Source organism: Sebastes fasciatus, chromosome 12 (genome assembly GCF_043250625.1).
Source record: "Sebastes fasciatus isolate fSebFas1 chromosome 12, fSebFas1.pri, whole genome shotgun sequence".
NCBI lineage: Eukaryota > Metazoa > Chordata > Actinopteri > Perciformes > Sebastidae > Sebastes > Sebastes fasciatus.
Genome location: NC_133806.1, coordinates 4,972,775 through 4,988,975, shown reverse-complemented (window position 1 = coordinate 4,988,975; position 16,201 = coordinate 4,972,775). Strand labels below are relative to the sequence as shown.

Below are 16,201 nucleotides of genomic sequence, written 5' to 3'. Positions count from 1 at the left end.
GCCACAGCGCCACCTGGCGGCTCGGATGAACACTGACATTACAGATGACTGGTCACACTGACATTACAGATGACTGGTCACACTGACATTACAGATGACTGGTCACACTGACATTACAGATGACTGGTCACACTGACATTACAGATGACTGGTCACACTGACATTACAGATGACTGGTCACACTGACATTACAGATGACTGCTCACACTGACATTACAGGCCCTATTATTATTATGGTTCAAGGTTCTTTATGTATCATGTTGAGTCTGGAAATCTCAAGCCTTGGGCTAAGAACGGCAGAGATCCCAGCTCAACATTCTTCAATGTTCAATTTTAATGGTGTCTGAAAGTCAACACAGGTTGCTCAAATGAATCACATAATGCTGTACAAGTATTTTGCAAAAAGCAGAGTTTTCATCATGTTTAATATCAACAGACACAAACACAACCAAAACCCGAGCAGGTCCGGACACGTCTGTCCGGACGCAACTGCCCGCGGCCTTTAGATCATAACCTTATATACTTGGAACAAAGAACTCACCTCCTATTTTCCTGTCATCGTAAATTGTAGTATTCCTCAATTCTACTGGTCTCTGTCATACATATGATCTTGGTACCTCCTCTGCCAGATTCCCTGTTTTGGGCCCCCTGCAGCTGCAAGGTTGCTTGGATCAGCATTACATCACTAGAGCTGTGGGTTACAGTGGCCAGTGTGAGTATTACAGCACTGGGGTCAACATAGCAGCACTATGATTGTATGCTGTTTCAGTAGTAAAAACAGTGTTATAGGATTAATACTTTTATCATTGTTTATCACATTTTTATATAGTTTAAAAGGGATTGCTTCCACAATCATTTGTCAATTCCAGCCAGGGAATGAAATTAGCACCTAGCACCTGCCATCTGCCAAATACAGGGCAAATGTTGGCTGTCACCTGCCACCATGGCAGACAGGTTTTCCTAAATATTTTTAAAGCAATTTCTAAATTGCAAAAAAGTCAGGGATTAAGGTTACATGATCCATATTTCTACTGTCTGTTAATAATAATAATAATAATAATTAAAGCTGCAAGCAGCGATGAACGGGCCCTATAGAGCTGGCTAAACATGCTGAACCCAATAACTGTACATTTACATAAAGTTCACAGGTGTCCATCATTTTGCCAAGTTTCATGAGTTTTCGAGTACCTCAAGGTATGTTCAAAATCTAAAAGACATAATGGGGCGCTAGAGAGCCAACATGCCACGCCCAAGCAAAATTTCGCCACTAAAATAAAGTAATTACTAGTTTGGATGTGCGTGTAAAGTTTCATAATTTTTTGTGCATCCTAAAGTCTTCAAACATGTGTTCGTAAATTTTAAAATCACGCAGGAAGTCCAACACGGCTGACTTCCTGTTGGCCGAAAAAATCTAAAAAATATTTAATCCAGGTATGAGGGCGTGAGTTATGACATACTTGAATTTCGTGAAGATCGAAGAAACTTCCTCTGAAAAACTGCCTACATTAGGGGGCGCTATCTCGCCCCCTGGAGACACCCGAGCCGGGTCACTCCAGAACATTGAATTTCGCGCCACTTCTGACGCATATTCCACTTATGGTGAGTTTTTGGGGATGGGAAAGGTCCCAAAAACGCGATCTCCCGGCAGAAAAAGAATAATAATACTTAGAAAAACAATAGGTTTCCTTGCACTTTCGTGCCAGGACACCGTTGGGGTCCTGGCACTTTCGTGCTCGGGCCCTAATAATAATAATAAATTCAACTTATATAGCGTTTTTCAGGGACTCAAAGACGCATTACACTATAAGGGGAAACGGTGTGAGACAAACAGCAGAGAAACAACACACACAGGCGCACTCTCAAATGGGTAAGGGGGGGCAGAGGAGAAAAGATGGGTTTTGAGGCGGGACTGGAATAAGGTGAGGGAATCAGACTGTCTAATGAGTCGTGGGAGGGAGTTCCAAAGCTTGGGAGCTGCCCTGCAGAATGCTCTGTCCCCAAAGCTGCGGAGGTTCACAAATGGCCATCTGGAATGAAGCTAAGTGGTGAGTGAGAGTGGTGTGAAAATGGTCGACAAACAATTTGTTTATCCTCTGTCTTGTGGTTTCTCTTTTTGAATGACGAATACAGACCACCACTGCCTGCTGGTGGGAAGAGTTATTTCCTCTCATGCAGACGCAGAACGTACGTGCTAACTGGCCATCGGCTGTGGTCTTTGCGGTGTGTTCAAGTGCAACTAATTGGCCAAGACAAAGGAGATGTGAGGTGACGCAAGAGTCGGCCTTCATCGAACCCTTTCTGTAGAGAGTTCTCTGAAAGCGCACTTCTGTGGACACAAAGTCAGGTGTGACCAAGCTCGCCTCGCCTCCTGCTGGTCCAGCAAACTCCCCTCACACACTTCCCATTTAAAGGGACATGGCGGCCGGCTCTGTTAAAGGGACTGTTTGTAACTTCTTACACGTATAAATCAATCCGGGTCGGTGTCCCATGCGCGCTCGCGTGTGGCTACGCTGTTCAGACTCAGACTCCAACACAAACTACACGGAAGCACCAAAACCTCAAAGTTGTATCTAGTGAAGCCCGTCTGTTAAACAGTGTTGGCCGCGGTCGGAGGACGCGGGGGAGACCGTAGTCTCTGCTGTACTCTGCTCCTCTGCCTGCCTGCCTTCTCTCACACACACCGCGCTTGTTCTCGCAATTTCGCTCCACGCTCACGTGCATGCGCGCACACTCCACACTGCAGAAGAGTTAGTAGCTCTGAGAATATCTAGTGAATGTACAGTGGACGTTTGTGCAGAAATAACTGCTGCAGCTCCTCCAGACCAACAGAGGTTTCCCGTGTCTTGTGAAGTGACGGGGCTCCGCAGCGAGAAACGTTATCGTCTCCGACCAAAACTCCGGTGTCTCCCCTGTTCCCTCCGGCCGCGGTCGGGAGGCTGAGGCAGGAAAAGCCAACACTAGGATCAGCATTGATTCACGGAGAGACCTTCGTCTGGTCAGCTAACATTACTGCCAAGCAGCTGAAATATAGAGTGATATTGTGGTTTTAGCTGACGTGTGTCTCCTCACTGTGTTGAGCGATGCTCGTTCATGTCTATGTAGAGCGAGCACAAGCGCGAGCAACAGGACGCTGACTTTCGTTAAATTAATGACCAAAGTTGTTGCTGTTAACAAGCAATTTCTGATTCTTACAAACAGTCCATTTAATGGCCGTCTCCAAGTCAGAAGGTTCCTCTTTAACCAGGGAGGTGAAGATGCATCCAAAGGGCTGGCCTCCAGCTGCTCCTCCACCTTCCCATGAAGGGCTCTTCTCAGTGTGGGCATGTTGTTGGGGAAAGGCCTCCATTGTGTCATGGAACTTGGTGGAAATGTGTGTGGGTGTCGCTGCACCTACACCTGATGAACAGATAAATAAACAGAAATGTGAGTGGGTGGACTTCCTGAGCACACCCACATCTCTCTCTCTCTCTCTCTCTCCTACAGTGGTGGAAGAAGTACTCTGATATTTTACTTAAGTAAAGTGGAAATAGTGGTAACACTTTATAATAACAATGAAATGCTAATTATTAATAATGTTTAGTAATTATTAGTATTGCTATGATTAGTTATTTCAACAGTTTATTGTTGCACACATAACATTGTATATACCATATTAACTAATTATAAGTATTTGTTAATAATTACCAAATTATTTGGAAACCTTTAAAAAATCGTTTGTAAAACATCTATAAACATTACATAGATGGACACTTTGTTAAATGGTTAATAAATATCTTGTAAAGCATTAATAAACATTATTTAGATATATAGTTAAAACTTTGTCGATGGTTAATAATCAGTTTCTGGTCCATCTGTATAATTATTATTATTATAGTGTTAGGAATAGTAGTAGTAGTAGTAGTAGTAGTAATAATAATAATATGCTAAATGAAATAAAATTAATAGTATGATTACTAAAATAAAAAGTGAAAGAAAAATAATAATTTAAAAAAGAAAATTACCTCAACTGCCAGTTTGTTTTGTTTTGTATAAGAAGCAGAGGGGATAATTAGCAGAGCCATTACATCAGGCAAATATAATAATAATAATAATTATTATTATTATTATTATTATTATTATTAAATGAATTAAAATAAAAAGTAAAAAAACAACAACAATTAATTTAAAAAAGAAAATTACCTCAACTGCCAGTTTATTAGCAGTGGTGGAAGCCATACGCAGATCCTTTACTTAGGTAAAAGTAGTAATACCATAATATAATAATACTCCATTACAGGTAAAAGGCCTGCATTTACTACTCAAGTAAAAGTACAAAATAATTATTATATATTATTATTATTTTTTACACTGTTAGGTATTCTAGTGTTTCCAAACTGAGTCAGGCCTCATCCAAAGGGTCAGTAGCCTGGATTAGTTTCAGCGAGGTGTATAAACTGGTTTATTTTTTGTATGATTATTTCAAAACAGCCCACTCCAACACATTAAGCCTTAGTTGTATACATTATGTTATACACATTATATAGATTTCTTCTGACCCACAGCATAAAATAACCATGATACATGCAAGTACCCAGAATCCTTTTCTGTAGGCACTGTGAGTGTAGCTGTGCCTCCAGAAACACTTATGTGTTTACTTGCTATTATTAATGGAGAAATTGATAGATAAACATTCACATTGAGATTATTCTTTATTGATCGTTGTATATCCTGAGCATTCGACCCATTATTTTAGGAGCAGTGCCAACTGGCCTCACCCAGGCAATACGTCTGTAGTTTACATCATTTATCATCATTAAAAGGTGAAGGCAAAGTACAAACACCAACACAAATGTTTGGCTATGCATTAAAGAAAAACATTTCATAGAAAGTCAATGTGAAAATCACGCACATTCACGTCATCACATTCTGCAGTCAGTATAGCAAATGCGTCAAGCGTAACATATGTGAGTTAGCCATGGCTGAAGCCGTGTTTATGTTTGTTTCCTAAAAAGATACATTCAAAAGGCTAAATAAAAAGTGCTATCTGGAACACATTACACACAGTAAGTGTTATATGAGCATGCAAGCATCAAGTCTGATTATGACCATTTCCTGCAATGCAATATACAGCCATAGTGATTAGTGAATTTCTCCAAACCAAGACCATTTCTTATTCCTCTTGCAGGGAATCCGATGGAACATTTAGGCTGGGCACTAAAACAGGAGCAAAACCGTCTGCTGTTTTGTTGAGAATGCAGTAATCATTACAGTAACATGGTGGTGGGATGTCAGCAACAGGACTGTTTGGTAAACTGCACTCTGGGCTTTGGGTCAGATCCTCAAAGCTGCAGCCAGAGTCTACACTGCTGGTGATGGAGAAATCTTGAGGTAGAGTGGAGACAACTTCTACTTCTCCAATGCCAACCCCCCAGACAGAGCAAGGGAGCTGAGTGTAAGGCATGTCCCCTGGACAGACCAAAGTGAAAGGCGGGGAGGCCTCATGTATACCGGGTAAGCCAACATATGAGGTTTGACCCTGAGTGAATGCCAGTTGTACTGTAGGGTTATGGAAGTCCTGGTTCTCCTCTGGGTCCTTTGTTATGGGTTTTGGTACAACAATCACAGCATCAGTTGTCAAGATCTCCTCGGTTTTGTATGCAAGCATATATTTGCCGTGAGGTGAAAGCCATTCCTGCAAATTCAAAAGCATGCAGGTGTGATAAAGTTGCATGACTAAAGCACATATTACACACAAAAGAGACGTCTGTAACTCAGCGGATGATTTTTTGAGGTAAATCAACTTCCCAGTGTGAACACTCTAATAGCCCATATTTAAATCATTAGGTCCTAAAAGTTGTAAAATGCACTAATAGCTGAATCCAGAGTTATTTCCCTTCCTCCGTTCATATGAATGAGACCCAGACCGAGGCTGGTGCGAGGGCTGGGAGGCGGAGTTAGCGAGCTGTGACGACAGCGTGACAGCTGTGATCCCGTGACCGAGCCATGTGACCGAGCGGACGCTACTGCGCCTGTTCCGTGGGCCCAATGGATGCGAAAGATCGCCGGAAGATCCGGGGAACTTTTCCAGTCGGCAGTCGAGCCATTTTGGCTTCATGCACCACTGAGCAACTTTCATAGGAATGAACGGGGCCCCGCCTTCAGCGCTGTATCCAGATCGATTTACACATCCATGGCGCAGTAGTGATCGGGCAGCTGGAGCCGCGGTATCGAGGTCACCCGCCCGAACCAATCGCAAGCCGATTACGGCCTTAGCATGTCGGTGAGATGCTCACAGCTTTCAATCACGACGTCTCACCCCCTTTTTATGGCATCAAATATCTAATTAAAACCAAACTTATCTGAAACATTAACACTTGACGTACATCACTGTGATAAGAACTACCTAAAATGACAGACTTTGACTTTTTAGTTTGAACCATGTCCCATCCGGTAACATGGAAGGGGCGGGCTTTATGATCTATATTGCAGACAGCCACCAGGGGGCGATCCAGATGTTTTGGCTTCACCTTTGGGAGGCTGTCACGTTGTCCAACTAAAGTGGTTTTGATGCCGAAAATAAAGTGATGCCAATTTAATTTAATTTGTCCAAAACTTTGGTTTAGACCAAATAGGCTACCTGCAAAGCTAATGACATCCGTTTGACATTGTGTTTAGTGCTAATTATCAAATGTTAGCCCGTGTAACAAAATACACTAAGATGGTGAACACGGTAAACATAACTGCTTACGGTAGCATCTGCATGTTAACATTGTCATTGTTGACACGCTGATAACTCCCTTACAAATTAGTACACAAACTTTAAACAGGACGCAAGTTGGCAATCGATTGGTTTCTGTGTGTTTGTTCTTGACTAACACACAATTACGTAATGTATTACTTGTGAATTACATCATGTGGTCTCCCTCTGGGTATTTCTTTACATTGTTGTGCAAGGATTTTTCCACTGTAAAAAAGTGGAACTGAAACTAAAATGATTACTGACGTCTGGACTACACTTAAAATAGTAGCTGTTGTTAATGTTGTCATTAACATTGCAGGACAGCACAGTTGACTAACTTTCCTAAAATAAGACAGACAAGAGAACATTGTATTCACCACCCACCTTGAGATTGCCTTCATGTTGTTGAAATAGAGGTTGGAAGAAGGGGGCTGGTGATGGTGTGTGGGACAGAGTTTTTATCTTCATCCTGTCGTACAAATCATGAAAGACTAGTTTGATCATATCACATTTTACTCATCATACTTTTTCTTATGTTGATTTTGATCATCTTAAATTTCCCCTTTAACCAACATACAAAGTCAGATGAATTACCTTACACCGGGACTGTAGAATACAAACAGCATGACTCCAGCAGCAATACACACTGGGCCCAGAGATTTGGTCAAAATGACTAATATGTTATGATCTTCTTCTTCTTCTTCTTCTTTTTGTTCTAAGAAAGTTACATGAAATAATACAGAATTGGTGAGTCATGGTGAGATGATGGTAAGTCTTATAGGTGGCTGATGAATTATTCGTATTATTCTGAGAAGCTGGTGATAAAGAAAAAGGAGGGGGAGGGTTTGTTTGAGTCCTTTGAGACTCTGACTCAAGTCATTCATACAATATGCAACACACAGTGCAAGACAGCAGAGAGCCTTTACATATACATATTAGGGGTGTCAATGGATTCAAATATTTAATCACGATTAATCTATGATTGTCCATAGTTAATCACAATTAGTCGCAAATCAATCACACTTTTTTTCTGTTTAAAATGTACCTTAAAGGGAGATTTGTCAAGTATTAATACTTAAACCCAATTATTAACATGGGAGTGGGCAAAAATACTTGCTGTATGCAAATGTATGTATATATTTATTACTGGAAATCACTTAACAACACAAAACAATGACAAATATTGTCCAGAAACCCTCACAGGTACTGCATTTAGCATAATCCTAACATGGCAAACTGCAGCCCAACAGGCAACAACAGCTGTCAGTGTGTCAGTGTGCTGACTTGATTATGACTTGCCCCAAACTGCCTGTGATTATCATAAAGTGGGCATGTCTGTAAAGGGGAGACTCGTGGGTACCCATAGAACCCATTTACATTCACATATCTTGAGGTCAGAGGTCAAGGGACCCCTTTGAAAATGGCCATGCCAGTTTTTCCTCGCCAAAATTTAGCACAAGTTTGGAGCGTTATTTAGCCTCCTTCTCCTACCATAACCTTAACCCAAACCCTAAGCTAGTATGACATGGTTGGTACCAGTGGATTCCTCAGGTTTTCTGGTTTCATACGATACCAGTATCTTCGCTCTAGCTTTAAAACTGAGTTCAGTACAACCCAAAAATCCACAAGTTGCGTTAAAGAAATTAGTGGCGTTAAAACAAATTTGCGTTAACGTGTTATTATCACATATATACAGGTAGCATTAATCACTATGAGGCTTCATTGACAGTCAGTGCCATGAAAGCTAAAGAGAAAAGTACTAAAGAAGAAAAAGTGGCGCTTTACCTTCTCCTGCTTCATTTTTCCAGCATGTCGATGGACTCCATTTACTCCAAGTTCCATTATATTCAGGATCATCAGCTTTAGATCTCACTTTAATGCAATATTTAGCATTTGGTTTTAGTTCTGACCTTGGAATCGGTTGAGACCTCCCGTATCCATTGGGATTAAGAGTCTGAGGAAAAGTTGAAACAATCAAACAAACGATTATTGTTAGATATCATTACAGCAAAATACGTTTTCAAAGTATGTCTATTTGTGACAGTGGATCTTACTTTGCTCTCAGTGCTTTTAGATGTTTGAAGAAAGAGTTGGTAAATGAGGACCTTCTTTAAGTACAGATGGTCTTCATACCCACTTTTCCAAGTGATGTCGAAAGTCTCTGGTGTTTCTTGGACCTCAGGTTCATGCGGGGGTGTCGGCTGAACTGATCACAAACATTTATCAAAGTATATCTACATATTTGAAAATCTTTCCAATACATCAACACACACGTAAGACACGCAGACACATACATCATCAGTGTTTGATTACAATTAAAGGTGCAGTGTGTAGGATTTGGCGGCATCTAGCAGTTTGGTTGCAGATTGCAACCAACTGAAACTTCTCCCGTGTGCCAAGCGTGTAGAAGGACTACGGTGGCCGACGCAAAAACGCTACTGGTCCTCCCTAGAGTCAGTGTTTGGTTTGTCCGTTCTGGGCTCCTAGAAACATGGCAGCCGCCTCCGTGAAGAGGACCCGCTCCCTATGTAAGGGGTAATGTACAGCGAGCCGGTTATTGCTGTTATTGCAATGACCAGCTCGCTGTACATTACCCCGCTTATGACATGGCTATTTACTTAAGAAATCAATAATTTGACACAAAAACGGTCTGTCAGAGTCCTATGTCAGAACTTCATCCATAGCAACGGTCTGTCATACATAGTAAAGGTCTGTTATATATAGCAGCGGTCTGTTATACATAGCAGTGGTCTGTTATACATAGTAAAGGTCTGTTATACATAGTAAAGGTCTGTTATACATAGCAGCGGTCTGTTATACATAGCAGCGGTCTGTTATACATAGTAACGGTCTGTTATACATAGCAGCGGTCTGTTATACATAGCAACGGTCTGTTATACATAGCAGCGGTCTGTTATACATAGCAACGGGCTGTTATACATAGCAGCAGTCTGTTATACATAATAACAGTCTGTTATACGTAGCAACGGTCCGTTATACATAGCAACGGGCTGTTATACATAGCAGCAGTCTGTTATACATAATAACAGTCTGTTATACGTAGCAACGGTCCGTTATACATAGCAACGGGCTGTTATACATAGCAGCAGTCTGTTATACATAATAACAGTCTGTTATACGTAGCAACGGTCCGTTATACATAGCAACGGTCTGTTAAACATAGTAACGGTCTGTTGTACATAGCAGCGGTCTGTTATACATAGCAGCAGTCTGTTGTTCATAGCAGCAGTCTGTTATACATAATAACAGTCTGTTATACATAGCAACGGTCTGTTATACATAGCAGCGGTCTGTTATACATAGCAGCGGTCTATTATAAATAATAACGGTCTGTTATACATAGCAGCAGTCTGTTATACATAGCAGCGGTCTGTTATACATAGCAACAGTCCGTTATACATAGCAACGGTCCGTTATACATAGCAGCGGTCTGTTAAACATAGCAACGGTCTGTTAAACATAGCAGCGGTCTGTTATACATAGCAGCGGTCTGTTATAAATAATAACGGTCTGTTATACATAGCAGCAGTCTGTTATACATAGCAGCGGTCTGTTATACATAGCAACAGTCCGTTATACATAGCAACGGTCCGTTATACATAGCAGCGGTCTGTTAAACATAGCAACGGTCTGTTAAACATAGTAACGGTCTGTTAACAAAAACAATTCTTATTTTCAGGTACACTAAAGAAAACACACTTATTAATATTATATTCTATTTATGCCAATAGATCCCTCTAAATGCTACACACTGGTCCTTTAATTCATACTTACTGTTCTGTGATGGTTGGAAACTCTCTGTTTTTGTTACAGGGTGACAGCCTGATTCATGACAAAGTGCTATGTTATATTCATCAGAATTGCTGAAATAGTCAGAGTTTTCCTTGATTTTACAGACACAACTGTAACTGTGATTTTTAATCACCACAAGTGGACAGGAAATCTCGCCGCCCCTGCTAAAAAAAAACCAAAAAACAATCATTACCATGTGTTTGTGTGGCACAAACACAAACATTACTTTCTGTAAGAAGAATTTTCAATAATTCATATAAATCAAAAGTGCACTTACTCATAAAAGTCACAGAATTTCAGGCTGTAGGCGGTGTTGGACTGTCCCACGGGATTATCAGTGATGTTAAAGACACAAGTTACTGTGTCCCGATAGTCAGTCACACATGAATATTCGTCATCTACAGGATGAAAGTGGGAGGAAAAGATTTGTTTGTACATTTTGACACACTATTTAAAAAAAACAAAATTATTGAAGTTACACAATTGTGTGCTGTCACATAAATGACATACATGTGAGCAACATAATAAACTGATTTACTCAAATACTGAATAATCCAGTGGTGGAAGAAGTATTCAGATCCTTTAAGCAAAAGTGAGTATTATACGACGTTATTAGATTGTTACTGAGGCATCGCTGCGTTAAGTATCATTTTACTGCTGCAGTAGTCCAGTGGTTCCCAACCTAAGGATCGGGCACCCTCCGCAAGGTCACAAGATAAATCGGAGGGGCCATGAAATGATTAAAGGGGTAGGACAGAACAAAAAACTAAAGTTGTGGTACTTACTTTTTTCTATTAAACATTGGATTGTATTACCTTGAACAGTTATTTAAATGAAACTATCTGAGAAAAAAATATATCTCTTTGGTGGAAATGCTCATGGAGATCTGAATTTGACTTTTAAAGCTATCCCGAGCCAAAATGTTTGGGGCCCACTGGCTTAATCTTTAACAATGTATAGTATTTTATGAATTTGTAATGAAAAGTGGGATTTTCGTCAGTAATCAGCACTATAAACTGCCGCGGAAGAGCAGGTTAACAACGGTTAACGGGAATTTGTGAGCTATACAAATGCAAATCAGGCTAGGGGGGATTTTGCTCACTAATGGTCCAGTGGTTACATGTTTTTCTCCATTTTAAGAAAATATCTGGTATAAATAGATCAGGTTTTGGTAAAATTGGCACGCCAGCTGTCAGACCAATGTAGTGGAATAAAAAGGACATTTCTTTTAAATGTAGTGTAATAGAAGTATTAGTAGTAATTCTAATTTCTTTGACGCATTAACGCGACTTGTCATTTTCTGTTGTAGCAGGCTCAATTTTAAAGCTAGATACTGGTATCATATGAAACTAGAAAGCCTACGGAATCCACTGGTACCAAAATCATGTCATACTACTGTATCTTATCGGGAAGGAGGCTAAATAACGCTCCAAACTTTTGGCGAGGAAAAATACATACAATACAATACATACAAATATATTATATTATATTATATTATATTATATTATATTATATAATATAATATAATATAATAGAATGTATTATAATATAATATAATACAATATAATATATTATAATATAATATAATATATAATATAATATAATACAAAATATTATAATATAAAATAATATAATATAATTTTATATAATATATTTTTATGTAATATAATATAATATATTATAATATAATATAATATATTACAATACAATACAATACAATACAATACAATACAATATAATATAATATAATATAGTAATAAGATGATTTGAATGAATGAATTACTACCTGATTTCTATAGTTACACATTCCCCTTTAACCTCCTACTGTGGTTGATGACGGGAATAAGTTACATGGGCAAAATTAATCATACAAAGTAGAGAATTTGATCACGTGAATAATGGTCACAAGATGCCACAAGCTGCCTTATTTAAGCATTCCTAACAGAAGAAGTTCAGAGGAAAACATTGGACAGGTGACAGGTGAGTGTTGAGCTGTACCTCGGATGCTGCTGGTCACTGCGAGGATGCTGGAGCAGCAACACAGGAACAGGAGCTGCAGGCGCTTCATGACTCCATGGATGTGAGTATCACACTGTGGGGAAAAAAAACATTTCTACTTTATCTACTGCTTCTGTAATACAACACATTTATTATTCCAGTCTACACCAACATTCACAGGAATTTATCTTTCTGTATACACCTGTGAAATGAATATAAGACATTAACTCATATAATAATATAACTCAAGTTTACATTATTTTTAAAAAGACAAGAAATTCAATAGTTGACATGTGTGAATGGGAAAGAGCCATTACCTCGGGGGCTGCCCTGGTGCAGTCGCAGACAGTAAATGAGAGATGGAACTGTGGTCTAACTTATCACTGGCTGCATCACAGGAAGTCAAACCTTTCTTACGTCACAGGTTTTTCTTTTTTTTTTATCTTTTTGGTTTGGTTTTGGGCTCATGCTGTTGCTTTTTTTTTCTCAGAGTGCCAGTGCCACAATTTAGGATGGAATATTATTCTGTTTCTTTTCCAGCCTTTGACATAAAGGGTAGTATTGCCTTTGTGATTGATAATACAACTTAAATGGGTGTTTCACAATCTCCCATACTGTAGGTGTTCAGCTGGGTTGAGATCTGGTGACTACACTAGACTTTGCATAACATATGATTCACATCATCTTCATACTCATCAAACCACTCAATGAGTCCTGACGCCTTGTATGGAAGCATCTGTCACAATAACTTAAACAAAGGCCATGTATTTCTCCATAGCAATGTCTGAGAGAGTAGATGTAGTTTCATGCATACGAAGGGAGCATGTCCTCTCAAAGGGAGTTTGTTTGTAAGAATCAGAAATGCTTGTTAACAACGACACATGTGGCCTTTAAGTCAATGAAAGTCAGCGTCGGGCTCGTGCTTGTGCTCGCTCTACATAGACATGAACGAGCATCGATCAAAACAGTGAGGCGACACACGTCAGCTAAAAGCACAATATCACTCTATAATTCAGCTGCTTGGCAGTAATGTTAGCTGACCAGACAAAGGTCTCTCCATGAATCAATGCTGATCCTAGTGTTGGCTTTTCCTGCCTCAGCCTCCCGACCGCGGCCGAAGGGAACAGGGGAGACATCGGCACCCGGTCGGAGACGATAACGTAACTCATTGCGGAGCCCCGTCACTTCACAAAACACGGGAAACCTCTGTTGGTCTGGAGGAGCTGCAGCAGTTATTTCTTTACAAACGTCCACTTTACATTCACTAAATATTCTCAGAGCTACTAACTCTTCTGCAGTGTGTAGCGTACGCGCATACACGTGAGAGTGAAGCGAAATAGCGAGAACGAGTGCGGCGTGTGAGTGAAGGCAGGCAGGCAGAGGAGCAGAGTCCAGCAGAGACTCCGGCACTGGAGACCAAAGCTACGGTCTCCCCCACGTCCTCCGACCGCGGCCAACACTGTTTTGCAAGACAGTGAACTCTGCGGTTTTGGTGCTTCCGTGTAGTTTGTGTTGGAGTCTGAGTCTGAACAGCGTAGCCAAACGCGAGCGCACATGGGACACCGACCCGGTTTGATTTATGCGTGTAAGAAGATACAAACAGTCCCTTTAACAGAGCCGGCCGCCGTGTTTCTACAGCAGCCCAGAACGGACAAACCAAACACTGGCTCCAGAGATTCTAGAGAGGCCATTCGCGTTTTGGCGTCGGCCTCCGTAGTTCTCCTACAGGCTTGGAACACGGGAGAAGTTTCAGGTGGTTGCAGTCTGCAACCTCACCGCTAGATGCAACCAAATCCTACACACTTCTCCTTTAATATGTTTAGATTCCATTGCAACATATAGAGAACCTGTTTCCATCATATAGCAACACATTTTTGGGGGTCAAGTACAAAACAAGTTGACCTCTGGACCACATGTGGATATGCAGTATGTGCCTGGAGTTCACTCAGGGCAACATGAAGAGTTCAGAGAATGAATCGGTGAACCCGGCAAGCTACACAGGGTTGGTCATTATTGATTAACACATTTTTTTCTTCATTGGTGATATGCTAAAACGACCAAATAATAAAATAGTAGTATCCACAGCTGTTTAAGTCTACACACGACAAGCTGAATCTCAGATCTCTGAGTGCTGACCATTAAAATGAAACCGCATTTGAACAGTTTTTAACATAACCTTCAAAGTCTAATAATTAAAGTCCCCCTCCACTCAAAGACGTCTTCTGCTTATTGTTACTTCACCTTGATGTTTGACCTTCACTGTGCAGAATGATGTACAGTACGTGCAGAGTTTGACACCAGAAGGCCGTTTTCACATTATTTTACTGCACTACAAAATCAGAAGCGGAAGCATGAGATAAACAACAAGAGGAAGCAGACAGACACCAGATACCGAGACAACACACATTAACAGCTACATTTACACGTTTTATCTCTTCCTAACCTGGGAAAATTATTTTTCTCACCTCTAACAATTAGTTGATATTTGCCTTGTCTGCACGCCACTGCACGGTATGCAGGTTGAGTGAGAAGTTGAAGTTTAACTAAATTATTCTGACAATATGTAGGTATGTTCATTAATTGTCACATGTAGTTCATTTATTGAAACATCTACGGACAAAGTGAAACAGTTTGATTGTTGAATCTCAAATAATAAGCTGTTGAAATGTTACAAATACTCTATAAACTGTTTGTAGATGGCATGAACGCGGGAAGTGGGGGTGCACCTCATTTTCTTCTGTAGGCCTATTGTTTAACGGCAATGGAAATTAAGAACATATATGTTATTAAAATATTTATATTATGAGAACGAGGGTGATGTAATTTTTTGATACACGGTTCACGTCCTGCAAAAGCAGGATATACAAGTGCTGATGAGAGCGAATCATCTACTGGTCCCTCTGTTAGGATGCCGGGTCCGAACTGGTTGTTTATAATGCACGATGTTACGCACCGATAAAATGATGTTCAGTTCTCTGAATCTGATCTTTTGATTAATAAAATAAGATTTTACCAGGCAAACATTGCCAGAAGAATTAAATGTTCAGACGAAGGCTGTGATATATGTGTAAAAAATAATATAATTTTTCAACTATATAAAGTTTTGGGCATTATCTATAGTAATAATAATGGTCCAAAATGATGTAAAATTGCATAGTTTTAAGTGAAAAACCCTCCAAACCCCCTCATTCCCCATAACCCAACAGCTGTACAGCACCTAAGCCCTCTAAATACCCAGGGATGAAACTGAAAAGTAGTGTAAAATGTTAATAAATATTAAATATAAATGATCCTGGCCATTCTAATTAAAGCAAAAAAACATGAATGTCACGCAACATTTAGTATGACATCATTATATAGACTTACTTTCTCTCAGCACACCCAACTCTGAATGACTTCCAGCGACTTCCAGCGTCTTTATCCAAATAAAGTGTTAACAAAACTATTACTGATTATTCAGAAGGTTGTAGAAAGTGACAGCAACAGGCAGCTTGGGGTACTGTATAGGGTAAAGAAATAGACTAGTACTTTGATCAACAATCAAAACTGTGAGACCACAAGTTGTCAGGGAAACTCTGGAATCCCTCCCACTGCAGCTCCCATTAGGTGCCCTTTCACAGTTAGATATTATCAGTTAATGATGAAACCTGGCAAATGCATCGCTTCAAAGTC

The 16,201-nt window shown here is 40.1% G+C and overlaps 2 long non-coding RNA genes across 3 annotated transcripts; both read right to left on the bottom strand.

Moving 5' to 3' along the window:
• Positions 1 to 4,178: 4,178 nt before the first annotated feature.
• On the bottom strand, positions 4,179 to 7,460 carry LOC141778464 (uncharacterized). Its single transcript, XR_012596074.1, has 3 exons — positions 7,313 to 7,460; positions 7,103 to 7,187; positions 4,179 to 5,671 (listed from the first exon to the last, which is right to left on the bottom strand). It is a non-coding gene; the product is annotated as an uncharacterized LOC141778464 (long non-coding RNA).
• Positions 7,461 to 8,479: 1,019 nt separating this feature from the next.
• Positions 8,480 to 16,059, bottom strand: LOC141778236 (uncharacterized). 2 transcript variants are annotated; one of them, XR_012596016.1, is made up of 5 exons: positions 15,896 to 16,059; positions 12,530 to 12,623; positions 10,514 to 10,929; positions 8,773 to 8,924; positions 8,480 to 8,672 (listed from the first exon to the last, which is right to left on the bottom strand). It is a non-coding gene; the product is annotated as an uncharacterized LOC141778236 (long non-coding RNA). The 2 variants fall into 2 exon arrangements; XR_012596015.1 differs by lacking the exon at positions 15,896 to 16,059 and adding an exon at positions 12,847 to 12,978.
• Positions 16,060 to 16,201: the final 142 nt, after the last annotated feature.